General features: G+C 40.0%; 1 non-coding gene across 1 annotated transcript; it reads left to right on the top strand.

Moving 5' to 3' along the window:
• Positions 1-12,619: 12,619 nt before the first annotated feature.
• On the top strand, positions 12,620-12,727 carry LOC148578428 (small nucleolar RNA R71). The gene has a single exon (XR_015903997.1). It is a non-coding gene; the product is annotated as a small nucleolar RNA R71 (small nucleolar RNA).
• Positions 12,728-13,373: the final 646 nt, after the last annotated feature.

The following is a 13,373-nucleotide window of genomic DNA, read 5'->3' as shown; positions in this document are numbered from 1 at the left end:
ATTCGAATCCGTGAGATTAGAACCTTCGTGGTAGAGGCTAGAGCCAATTGGCAGCATTCCTGAGATCCGGAAAGTCTAAACCTTGTCTGTGGTATTCCGAGTAGGATCTGGGACGGGATGACTGTGACGAGCTTCAAACTCACGAATGTTGGGCGCAGTGACAGTGTGCAAAAGGATAGAGAGATCCTATTCGGACACAAGTGAGAACTGACAGATGATTAGCCGTGCGGTAGCTGTGCCTGGTATTTTTCATCCGAGACGAGAGATCCGACGGTTGATTAGCCGTACAGAAACCGTACCTGGACCATTTTCACTGAGAGGACGGACGGTAACCATTGACAACGGTGATCCACCAACATACAGCTTGCCATGGAAGGGAGTACGCATGATTGGATGAAGACGATAGGAAAGCAGAGGTTCTGAAGCAACAAAGCATCTCCAAACGTTTATCTGAAATTTCCACCAATGAATTACATAAGTATATTTATTTTAATTTACGTTTTATTTATCTTTCAATTATCAAAACTCATAACCAATTGAATCCGCCTGACTAAGATTTACAGGATGACCATAGCTTGCTTCAAGCCGGCAATCTCCGTGGGATCGATCCTTACTCGCGTAAGGTTTTATTACTTGGACGACCTAGTGCACTTACTGGTTAGTTGTACCGGAGTTGTGAAAAGTGTGATCACAATTCCGTGCACCAAGTTTTTGGTGCCGTTGCCGGGGATTGTTCGAGTTTGGACAACTGACGGTTCATCTTGTTACTTAGATTGGGTAATTTTATTATATGTTTAAGCTTTTTATTTTTATTTTCGAAAAAAAATTTGTATTTCTTATTTGAGTCTTGTGTCAAATTTTAAGTTTTGTGTCAACTGCATTTTTTAATTTAATTTTCTTAAAATTTTTGAAAATTCATGCATTATGTTCTTCATGATCTTCAAGTTGTTCTTGATGATTTTTTTTGTTTGATCTTTACATTTTTTTATTTTGTGTCTTTTCTTGTTTTTCATATGCATTTTCAAATTGTTAGTGTCCCTAGTACAAAAGTTCTTAAGTTTGGTGTCTTGCATGTCTTTCTTTTCTTAAAAATTTTCAAAAATATGCTCTTGATGTTCATCATGATCTTCAAAGTGTTCTTGGTGTTCATCTTGACATTCAAAGTGTTCTTGCATGCATTATTTGTTTTGATTTTAAATTTTTGTGTTTTGTTTCATTTTGTTGTTTTTCTCTCTCCTTATTAAAAATTCAAAAGTCAAAAAAATATCTTTTCCTTATTCTTCTCATAATTTTCGAAATTTTGAGTTGACTTGGTCAATAATTTTTAAAATTTAGTTGTTTCTTGTTAGTCAAGTCAAAATTTTAATTTAAAAACTTTATCTTTTCAAATCTTTTTCAAAATCAATTCTTTTTCATTTTTTTATGATTTTCGAATTTCATTCTTAAATTTTTTCAAAATCTTTTTCATTTTTCTTTTAATGTTTTCGAAAATTTTAAAACTAATTTTTCAAAATCTTTTTCTTAATTTTATTTCATATTTTCGAAAATCCTTGCTAACAATTAATGTTTTGATTCAAAAATTTCAATTTTGTTACTTTCTTGTTAGGAAAGGTTCAATCTTTAAATTCTAGAATCATATCTTTTAGTTTCTTGTTAGTCAAGTCATCAACTTTAATTTTAAAAATCAAATATTTTTAATTTTTTTTCAATTATTTTTCAAAATAAATTTCAATCATATCTTTTTAAAATTTTAATTTCAAAATCTTTTTCTAATTTCTTATCTTTTCAAAATTTATTTTCAAATCTTTTTCAACTAACTACTTGACTTGTTTGTTTTAATTTTAAAAAAGTTTACTATTTCTTATCTTTTTCAAAACCACCTAACTACTTTTTCACTTCTAATTTTCGAAAATCACTAACCACTTTTTCAAAAATCTTTTTAATTAACTAATTGTTTTAGTTTTTAATTTTCTTGTATTTCTTTTTCAAATTTTCGAAACTAACTTAATTAATTAAATAAAATAAAAATATTTTTCTTTTCCCTCTTCTTAAAATTCGAATACTCTCTCTCTCATCTCTTTCTATTTATTTTATTTATTTACTAACATTTCTCTTCTACTCATCTAATAATTCGAACCCTCTCCCTCTCTCTGTGTTCGAATTCTTCTTATTCTCTCTCTACCTCATTCTTCTATTCTTCTTTTCCTCTGACACATAAAGAAATCTTTATACTGTGATATAGAGGATTCCTCTTCTCTCTTTGTTCTCTTCTTTTTCATATGAGCAGGAACAGGGATAAAGACATTCTTGTTGAAGCTAATCCTGAACCTGAAAGGACTCTGAAGAGGAAGCTAAAGCACAACACTCTGGAGAGGACCTTACAGAAAATTTCGAAAAAGAAGCAGACATGGCAGCCGAACCCAACAACAATGGTGGAGATGTAAGGAAGATGCTTGGTGACTTTACTGCACCAACTTCCAACTTCTATGGAAGAAGCATCTCAATTCCTGCAATTGGAGCAAACAACTTTGAGCTTAAGCCTCAATTAGTTTCTCTAATGCAGCAGAATTGCAAGTTTCATGGACTTCCATTGGAAGATCCTCATCAGTTCTTAGCTGAATTCTTGCAAATCTGTGACACTGTTAAGACCAATGGGGTTGATCCCGAGGTCTACAGACTTATGCTTTTCCCCTTTGCTGTACGAGACAGAGCTAGGATATGGTTGGACTCACAACCTAGAGAAAGCTTGAACTCTTGGGAAAAGTTGGTCAATACTTTTTTGGCCAAATTCTTTCCACTTCAAAAGATGAGCAAGCTTAGAGTGGAAGTCCAAACTTTCAGACAAAAGGAAGGTGAATCCCTCTATGAAGCTTGGAAAAGATACAAGCAATTGATCAGAAGGTGTCCTTCTGACATGCTTTCAGAATGGAGCATCTTATGTATATTCTATGATGGTCTGTCTGAATTGTCCAAGATGTCATTGGACCACTCTGCTGGTGGATCTCTTCATCTGAAGAAAATACCTGTAGAAGCCCAGGAACTCATTGAAATGGTTGCAAATAACCAGTTCATGTATACTTCTGAAAGAAATCCTGTGAATAATGGGATGACTCAGAAGAAAGGAGTTCTTGAGATTGATACTCTGAATGCCATATTGGCTCAGAACAAGATATTGACTTAGCAAGTCAATATGATTTCTCAGAATCTGACTGGATTGCAAGCTGCATCCGGCAGTGCTAAAGAAGCCTCCCATGAAGGAGAGGCTTATGATCCTGAGAATCCTGGAATGAAAGAAGTGAATTACATGGGAGAATCCTATGGAAACACTTACAATCCTTCATGAAGGAATCATCCTAATTCCTCATGGAAGGATCAGCAGAAGCCTAATCAAGGCTTTAATAATAATAATGGTGGGAGAATTCGGTTTGGCAATAGCAAACCTTTTCCATCATCGTCTCAGCAACAGACAGAGAATTCTAGGCAGAGCCTCTCTGACTTAGCAACCATAGTCTCTGATCTAACTAAGACCACTCACAGTTTTATGACTGAAACAAAGTCTTCCATTAGAAATCTGGAGGCACAAGTGGGTCAGCTGAGTAAAAGAGTTACTAAAACTCCTCCTAGTACTCTTCCAAGCAGTACAGAAGAGAATCCCAAAAGAGAGTTCAAGGCCATAACTATATCCAAAGTGGCCAAACCTAGAGAGAGTAAAAAGGTAGTGATTTCCAGTGAGGAAGACCTTGCTGGACGTCCACTAACCAATAAGGAGTTCCCTATTGAGGAACCAAAAGAATCTGAGGATCATATAGAGACCATAGAGATTCCATGAAACTTAATGCTGCAGTTCATGAGCTCTGATGAAGATTCTTCCTCTAATAAGGATGAAGATCTTGTTGAAGAGCAAGTTGCTCAATATCTTGGAGCAATCATGAAGCTGAATGCCAAGCTATTTGGTAATGAGACTTGGGAGGATAGACCTCCATTGCTCATTAAGGAACTGAATACCTTGGTTCAGCAGAAATTACCTCAAAAGAAGCCGGATCCCGGAAGGTTCTTAATTCCTTGCACCATAGGCACCATGACCTTTGAGAAGGCTATGTGACCTTGGTTCAAGTATTAACCTCATACCACTCTCTGTAATGGAGAAACTGGGGATCTTTGAGGTACAAGCTGCAAGAATCTCACTAGAGATGGCAGACAAATCAATGAAACAGGCTTATGGACTTATAGAGAATGTCTTAGTGAAGGTTGAAGGCCTTTACATCCCTGCTGACTTCATAATCCTAGACACTGGGAAGGATGAGGATGAATGCATCATCCTTGGAAGGCCCTTCCTAGCCACAGTAAGAGCTGTGATTGATGTGGACAGAGGAGAGTTAGTCCTGCAACTGAATGAGGACTACCTTATGTTCAAGGCTCAAGGATCTTCCTCTGTAACCATGGAGAGGAAGCATGAAAAGCTTCTCTCAATACAGAGTCAAGCAGAGCCCCCACATTTAAACTCTAAGTTTGGTGTTGGGAGGCCACCATCATGCTCTGAGTGTCTGTGAAGCTCTATAAGAGCTCACTGTCAAACTATTGACATTAAAGAAGCGCTTATTGGGAGGCAACCGAATCTTATTTATCTATGTTAATTACTGTTTCATTTCATTTTCCATTGTTAATTTATGTTTTCTTTAGGTTGATGATCATGTGGAGTCATAAAAATAGCTGCAGAATTAAAGCGAAATAAAAAACAGCATCAAAAATAGCACACCCTGGAGAACAGGCTTACTGGCATTTAAACGCTAGTAAGGATAGCAGAATGGGAATTTAACGCCCAGTCTGGCAGCATTCTGGGCGTTAAACGCCATAATTGGCAGACAGACTAGCGTTTAACGCCAGAAAAGGGTGTCTGGCTGGCGTTAAATGCCAGAAAGGGGCATCATCCTGGCGTTTAACGCTAGGAAAGGCAGCAGACTGGCGTTTAAATGCCAGAAAGGGCTATCTAGGAGCTTTTAAACGCCAGAAAGGTGCAGGGAGCAGAATTCCTTGACACCTCAGGATCTGTGAACCCCACAGGATCCCCACCTACCCCAACTCACTCTCTCTCCTTTTCACACCTTTCCATAACACTCTTCCCCAGAATAACCTCCACCAATCACCTCCATTTCTCCTCCAAACCATCGTACAACCCACCTACCCCCACCCATTCAAATTCAAACCATCTCCCTCCTAAACCCAACCCCTATTACAAGAATTCCCTCTCCACTCCACTCCTATATAAGCCCCTCATCACTCCTTCATTTTCACACATCATAACCACCTAAAACCCCCCTTAGCCGAACCATTAACACACCTCTATCTCCTCCATCTCTTCTTCCTCTAATCCTTTCTTTCTTCTTTTGCTCGAGAACGAGAAAACCTTTTAAGTTTTGTGTGGAAAAAGCTCTGCTTTTTGTTTTTTCATAACCATTAATGGCACCTAAGGCCGGAGAAACCTCTAGGAAGAAGAAAGGGAAGGCAGTTGCTTCCAACTCCGAGTCATGGGAGATGGAGAGATTCATCTCAAAAGCCCATCACTAGAAAGAGGATAGAGCAAACAAGAGAGCCCACTCATGGACCTCAACAAGAGCATGAGAAAGTCCCTCATCAAGAAATCCCTGAGATGCCTCAAGGGATGCATTTTCCTCCATACAACTATTGGGAGAAACTCAACACCTCTTTAGGAGAATTGAGTTCCAACATGGAGCAACTACGAGTGGAGCACCAAGAACACTCCATCATCCTCCATGAAATCAGAGAGAACCAAAAGGCCATGAGAGAGGAGCAACAAAGGCAAGGAAGAGATATAGAGGAGCTCAAGAACACCATTGGTTCTTCAAGAGGAAGAAGAAGCCACCATCACTAAGGTGGACCCATTCTTTAATCTCCTTGTTTATTTTCTTTTCTGTTTTTGATTTTTATGCTTTATGTTTTGACTATGTTTGTGTCTTCATTACATGATCATTAGTGTTTAGTGTCTATGTCTTAAAGCTATGAATGTTCCATGAATATTTCACCTTTCTTAAATGAAAAATGTTTTTTGAAAAAGAAAAAGAAGTACATGAATTTCGAATTCTATCTTGAAAATAGTTTAATTATTTTGATGTGGTGGTGGTGCACGAAATTGTGATGTCCAGGCTCGAACAATCCCTGGTAATGGCTCCAAAGCTTGGTGCTTTGATCTTAATTCATAATTGTCACAACTTCGATACAACTAACCAGCAAGTGCACTGGGTCGTCCAAGTAATACCTTACGTGAGTAAGGGTCGAATCCCACGGAGATTGTTGGTATGAAGCAAGCTATGGTCACCTTGTAAATCTCAGTCAGGCAGATATAAAGTGATAATGGTGTTTTCGAATTTAATATAATAAAATATGGATAGAGATACTTATGTAATTCATTGGTAGGAATTTCAGATAAGCGAATGGAGATGCTTTTCGTTCCTCTGAACCTCTGCTTTCCTGCTATCTTCATCCAATCGGTCTTACTCCTTTCCATGGCTGGCTTTATGCAAGGGCATCACCGTTGTCAGTGGCTACATCCCCTCCTCTCAGTGAATAATATGCTCACGCACCCTGTCACGGCACGGCTATTCATCTGTCGGTTCTCGATCATGCTGGAATAGGATTCACCCTCCTTTTGCGTCTGTCACTAACGCCCAACACTCGCGAGTTTGAAGCTCGTCACAGTCATTCAATCATTGAATCCTACTCAGAATACCACAGACAAGGTTTAGACCTTCCGGATTCTCTTGAATGCCGCCATCATTCTAGCTTACGCCACGAAGATTCTGGTTAGGAGATCTAAGAGATACTCATTCTAGCTTAATTCATGTAGAATAGAAGTGTTTGTCAGGCACGCGTTCATAAGGGAGAAGGATGATGAGCGTCACACATAATCATCACCTTCATCACGTTCTTGGGTGCGAATGGATATCTTAGAAGCGAAATAAGAAGAATTGAATAGAAAACAGTAGTACTTTGCATTAATCTTTGAGGAACAGCAGAGCTCCACACCTTAATCTATGGAGTGTAGAAACTCTACCGTATGAAAATACATAAGTGAAGGTCCAGGCATGGCCATGTGGCCAGCCCCTATGGTCTAAGAACAATGCGTTCAAAGATGGTCCTAAGATGATCAAAAGATACCTCATACAACAGTAAAAGGTCCTATTTATAATAAACTAGCTACTAGGGTTTACATGAGTAAGTAATTGATGCATAAATCCACTTCCGGGGCCCACTTGGTGTGTGTTTGGGCTGAACCTGAGTATTTCACGTGCAGAGGCCATTTGTGGAGTTGAACGCCAGTTTCTGTGCCAGTTTGGGTGTTCAACTCTGGTTTTGGATCCTTTTCTGGCGCTGGACGCCAGATTTGGGCAGAAGGCTGGCGTTGAACGCCAGTTTACGTCGTCAATTCTTGGCCAAAGTATGGACTATTATATATTTCTGGAAAGCCCTGGATGTCTACTTTCCAACGCAATTGGAAGCGCGCCATTTCGAGTTCTGTAGCTCCAGAAAATCCACTTTGAGTGCAGGGAGGTCAGAATCCAACAGCATCAGCAGTCCTTTTTCAACCTCTGAATCTGATTTCTGCTCAAGTCCCTCAATTTCAGCCAGAAAATACCTGAAATCACAGAAAAACACACAAACTCATAGTAAAGTCCAGAAATGTGAATTTAACATAAAAACTAAGGAAAACATCCCTAAAAGTAACTAGATCCTACTAAAAATATACTAAAAACAGTGTCAAAAAGCGTATAAATTATCCGCTCATCACAACACCAAAATTAAATTGTTGCTTGTCCCCAAGCAACTGAAAATCAAATAGGATAAAAAGAAGAGAATATACTATAAATTCCAAACTATCAATGAAACATAGCTTCAATCAAATGAGCGGGACTTATAGCTTTTTGCCTCTTGAATAGTGTTGGCATCTCACTTTATCCATTGAGGTTCAGAATGATTGGCATCTATAGGAACTCAGAGTTCAGATGGTGTTATTGATTCTCCTAGTTCAGTATGATGATTCTTGAACACAGCTTCTTTATGAGTCTTGGCCGTGGCCCTAAGCACTTTGTTTTCCAGTATTACCACCGGATACATAAATGCCACAGACACATAATTGGGTGAACCTTTTCAGATTGTGACTCAGCTTTGCTAAAGTCCCCAATTAGAGGTGTCCAGGGTTCTTAAGCACACTCTTTGTTTTTGCTTTGGACCTTGACTTTAACTGCTCAGTCTCAAGTTTTCACTTGACACCTACACGCCACAAGCACATGGTTAGGGACAGCTTGGTTTAGCCGCTTAGACCAGGATTTTATTCCTTTAGGCCCTCCTATCCACTGATGCTCAAAGCCTTGGGATCCTTTTTATTTGCCCTTGCCTTTTGGTTTTAAGGGTTATTGGCTTTTTCTGCTTGCTTTTTCTTTTTCTTTCTATTTTTTTTCTATTTTTTTTCGCCCCCCCCTTTTTTTTTCTGCAAGCTTTGTTCTTTGCTGCTTTTTCTTGCTTCAAGAATCATTTTTATGATTTTTCAGATTATCGAATAGCATGTCTCCTAGTCATCATTCTTTCAAGAGCCAACATATTTAACATTCTTAAACAACAACTTCAAAAGACATATGCACTGTTCAAGCATACATTCAGAAAACAAGAAGCATTGTCACCACATCAATATAATTAAACTAAGTTCAAGGATAGATTCGAAACTCATGTACTTCTTGTTCTTTTGAATTAAAACAGTTTTCATTTAAGAGAAGTGATGGATTCATAGGACATTCATATCTTTAAGACAAAGTTACTAACTACTAATGATCATGTAGTGAAGGTACAAACATAGATAAGCACATAATATAGAAAACGAAAAACAGAGAAGGCAAGAACAAGGAATGAATCCACCTTAGTGATGGTGGCGTTTCCTTCTTGAGGAACCAATGATGTCCTTGAGCTCTTCTATGTCTCTTCCTTGTCTTTGTTGCTCCTCCCTCATTGCTTTTTGATCTTCTCTTATTTCATGAAGCATGATGGAGTGCTCTTGATGTTCCACCCTTAGTTGTCCCATATTGGAACTCAATTCTCCTAGGGAGGTGTTGATTTGCTCCCAATAATTTTGTGGAGGAAAGTGCATTTGAGGCATTTCTGGAATCTCATGGTGATGAGCTTCATACGCCTCTTGAGCTCCATGACTGGGCTCTCTTGCTTGCTCCATCTTTTTCTTAGTGATGGGCTTGTCCTCTTTAATGAGGATATCTCCCTCTATGTCAATCCCAGCCGAATTGCATAGGTGGCAGATGAGGTGAGGAAAGGCTAACCTTGCCATAGTGGAGGACTTGTCAGCCACCTTGTAGAGTTCTTGAGGTATGATCTCATGAACTTCCACCTCTTCTCCAATCATGATGCTATGAATCATGATGGCCCGGTCTATAGTAACTTCAGACCGGTTGCTAGTGGGAATGATTGAGCATTGAATAAACTCCAACCATCCTCTAGCTATAGGCTTGAGGTCCAATCTTCTTAGTTGAACCGGCTTGCCTTTGGAGTCAATCTTCCATTGAGCTCCTTCTACACATACGTCCATAAGGACTTGGTCCAACCTTTGATCAAAGTTGACTCTTCTTGTGTAGGGGCGTGCGTTCTCTTCCATGTATGGCAAGTTAAACGCCAACCTCACATTCTCCGGACTAAAATCTAAGTATTTCCCCCGAACCATTGTAACATAGTTCTTTGGATCCGGGTTCTTACTTTGATCATGGTTCTTGGTGATCCATGCATTGGCATAGAACTCTTGAACCATTAGGATGCCGACTTGTTGGATGGGATTTGTTAGAACTTCCCAACCTCTTCTTTGAATTTCATGTCGGATCTCCGGATACTCATTTCTTTTGAGTTTAAAAGGGACCTCAGGGATCACCTTTTTCTTGGCCACAACATCATAGAAGTGGTCTTGATGGGCTTTGGAGATGAACCTTTCCATCTCCCATGACTCGGATGTGGAAGCTTTTGTCTTCCCTTTCCCTCTTCTAGAGGATTTTCCGTTCTTAGATGCCATCAATGGTAATGGAAAAACAAAAAAGCTATGCTTTTACCACACCAAACTTAGAATATTGCTCGCCCTCGAGCAATAAACAAAAGAATAGAAGAAGAAGAAGAAGAAATATGGAGAGGGAGAGGGAGATGTGGTTTCGGCCAAGAAGGGTATAGAGGGGTTGTGTTGTGTGAATTTGATGAAGAATGGAGGTCTTTATATAGGGAAGGGAGGTGGGGTATTGTTTCGGCCATATGGGTGGGTTTGGGTGGGAAATTGGTTTTGAATTTTGAAGGTAGGTGGAGTTTATAAGGTAGGTTTATTGGGAAGAGTGGGTGGATGTGAGTGGTGAAGGAGAATGGTGAGAAGAAGTGAGTGGAGGTAGGTGGGGATCCTGTGGGGTCCATAGATCCTGAGTGATCCTGTGGGGTCCACAGATCCTGAGGTGTCAAGGCATTTACATCCCTGCACCCATTAGGCATGTAAAAATGCCTTTGTACCCAACTCTGGGCGTTCAGCGCCAGGTTGGTGGCCATTTTGGGCGTTCAACGCCCATTTGTGTGCCATTTCTGGCGTTGAACGCCAGAACCATGCCTGTTCTGGCGTTCAGCGCCCAGAAGCTGCCCATTTTGGGCGTTCAGCGCCAGAATCATGCTCTGTTCTGGCGCTGAACGCCAGACAGATGCTCCTCCAGGGTGTGATTTTTCTTCTGCTGTTTTTGATTCTGTTTTCAATTTTTTATATTTATTTTGTGACTCCACATGATCATTAACCTAAGAAAACATGAAAAAAAATAAAAATAAGAATTAGATAAACATTGGGTTGCCTCCCAACAAGCGCTTCTTTAATGTCAATAGCTTGACAGTGGGCTCTCATGGAGCCTCACAGATGTGCAGAGCTTTGTTGAGACTTTCCTACACCAAACTTAGAGTTTGGATATGGGAGTTCAACACCAAACTTAGAGTTTGGTTGTGGCCTCCCAACACCAAACTTAGAGTTTGACTGTGGGGGCTCTGGTTGACTCTGCTTGGAGAGAAGCTTTTTCTGCTTCCTCTCCATGGTTGCAGAGGGAGATCCTTGAGTTTTGAATACAAGGGAGTTCTCATTCTATTGAAGGACTATTTCACCTCTGTCAACATCAATCACAGCTCTTGCTGTGGCCAGGAAAGGTCTTCCTAGGATGATGGATTCATCCTCTTCCTTTCCAGTATCCAGGACTATGAAATCAGTAGGTATGTAAAGGCCCTCAACCTTTACTAATACATCTTCTACTTGTCCATAAGCCTGTCTTCTTGAGCTGTCTGCCATCTCTAGTGAGATTTTAGCAGCTTGCACCCTATAGATTCCCAGTTTCTCTATTACAGAGAGGGGCATGAGGTTTATCCCTGAACCAAGGTCACACAGAGCCTTAAAGATCATGGTGCCTATGGTACAAGGGATTATGAACTTTCCAGGATCCTGTCTCTTCTGAGGCAATGTCAGTTGATCCAGATCACTTAGTTCATTGATGAACAAGGGAGGTTCAACTTCCCAAGTATCAATGCCAAACAATTTGGCATTCAGCTTCATGATTGCACCAAGAAACTTGGCAGTTTGCTCTTCAGTAACATCCTCATTCTCTTCAGAAGAGGAATACTTATCAGAGCTCATGAAGGGCATAAGGAGGTTCAATGGAATCTCTATGGTCTCTAGATGAGTCTCAGATTCCTTTGGTTCCTCAGAGGGAAGCTCCTTATTGACCACTGGACGTCCCAGGAGGTCTTCCTCCTTGGGATTCACGTCCTCTCCTCTCCTCATAGGTTCGGCCATGGCGCTTATGTCAATGGCCTTGCACTCTCCTTTTGGGTTCTCTTCTGTATTGCTTGGGAGAGTACTAGGAGGGATTTCAGTGATCCTTTTACTCAGCTGGCCCACTTGTGCTTCCAGATTTCCAATGGAAGACCTTGTTTCATTCATGAAACTTACAGTGGCCTTAGATAGATCAGAGACTAGATTTGCTAAATTAGAAGCATTTTGTTCAGAGTTCTCTGTCTGTTGCTGAGTTGATGATGGAAAAGGCTTGCTATTGCTAAACCTATTTCTTCCACCATTATTAAAGCCTTGTTGGGGCTTTTGATCCTTCCATGAGAAATTTGGATGATTTCTCCATGTTGAGTTATAGGTGTTTCCATAAGGTTCACCTAAGTAATTAACCTCTGCTATTGCAGGGTTCTCAGGATCATAAGCTTCTTCTTCAGAAGATGCCTCTTGAGTACTGTTGGATGCAGCTTGCATTCCATGCAGACTCTGAGAAATCATATTGACTTGCTGAGTCAATATTTTATTCTGAGCCAATATGGCATTCAGAGTATCAACCTCAAGAACTCCCTTCTTCATAGGCGTCCCATTACTCACAGGATTCCTTTCAGAAGTGTACATGAACTGGTTATTAGCAACCATATCAATGAGTTCTTGAGCTTCTGCAGGCGTTTTCTTTAGGTGAATGGATCCACTTGCAGAAGTGTCCAGTGACATCTTTGATAGCTCAGATAAACCATCATAGAATATATCCAGGATGGTCCATTCTGAAAGCATGTCAGAAGGACACTTTTTGGTCAACTGTTTGTATCTTTCCCAAGCTTCATAGAGGGATTCACCTTCTTTCTGTCTGAAGGTTTGGACATCCGCTCTAAGCTTGCTCAGCTTTTGAGGAGGAAAGTACTTGGCTAAGAAAGCCATGACCAGCTTATCCCAAGAGTTCAGGCTGTCTTTGGGTTGAGAATCCAACCACAATCTAGCTCTGTCTCTTACAGCAAAGGGGAAAAGCATGAGCCTGTAGACTTCAGGATCTACTCCATTAGTCTTAACAGTATCACATATCTGCAAGAATTCAGTTAAGAACTGAAAAGGATCTTCAGATGGAAGTCCATGAAACTTGCAGTTTTGCTGCATCAGAGAAACTAATTGAGGTTTCAGCTCAAAGTTGTTTGCTCCAATGGCAGGAATGGAGATGCTTCTTCCATGTAAATTGGAATTAGGTGCAGTAAAGTCACCAAGCATCTTCCTTACATTATTATTATTTTCGGCTGCCATCTCCTCTGCCTGTTCGAAAATTTCTGAAAGGTTATCTCTGGATTGTTGTATTTTAGCTTCTCTTAATTTTTTCTTCAGAGTCCTTTCAGGTTCTGGATCTGCTTCCACAAGAATGTTCTTATCCTTGCTCCTGCTCATATGACAAAGAAGAAGGCACAGAAAAATAATAATAATAATAGAGATTCTCTTTACCACAGTATAGAGGTCCCCTTATGTGAGTAGAAGAAAAGAGGAAGAAATTCGAACACAG

The sequence above is a fragment of the Arachis ipaensis genome, chromosome B1, assembly GCF_059453495.1.
Source record: "Arachis ipaensis isolate K30076 ecotype BB chromosome B1, ASM5945349v1, whole genome shotgun sequence".
Classification (NCBI taxonomy): Eukaryota; Viridiplantae; Streptophyta; class Magnoliopsida; order Fabales; family Fabaceae; genus Arachis; species Arachis ipaensis.
This window is presented reverse-complemented; position numbering and strand designations above follow the sequence as displayed.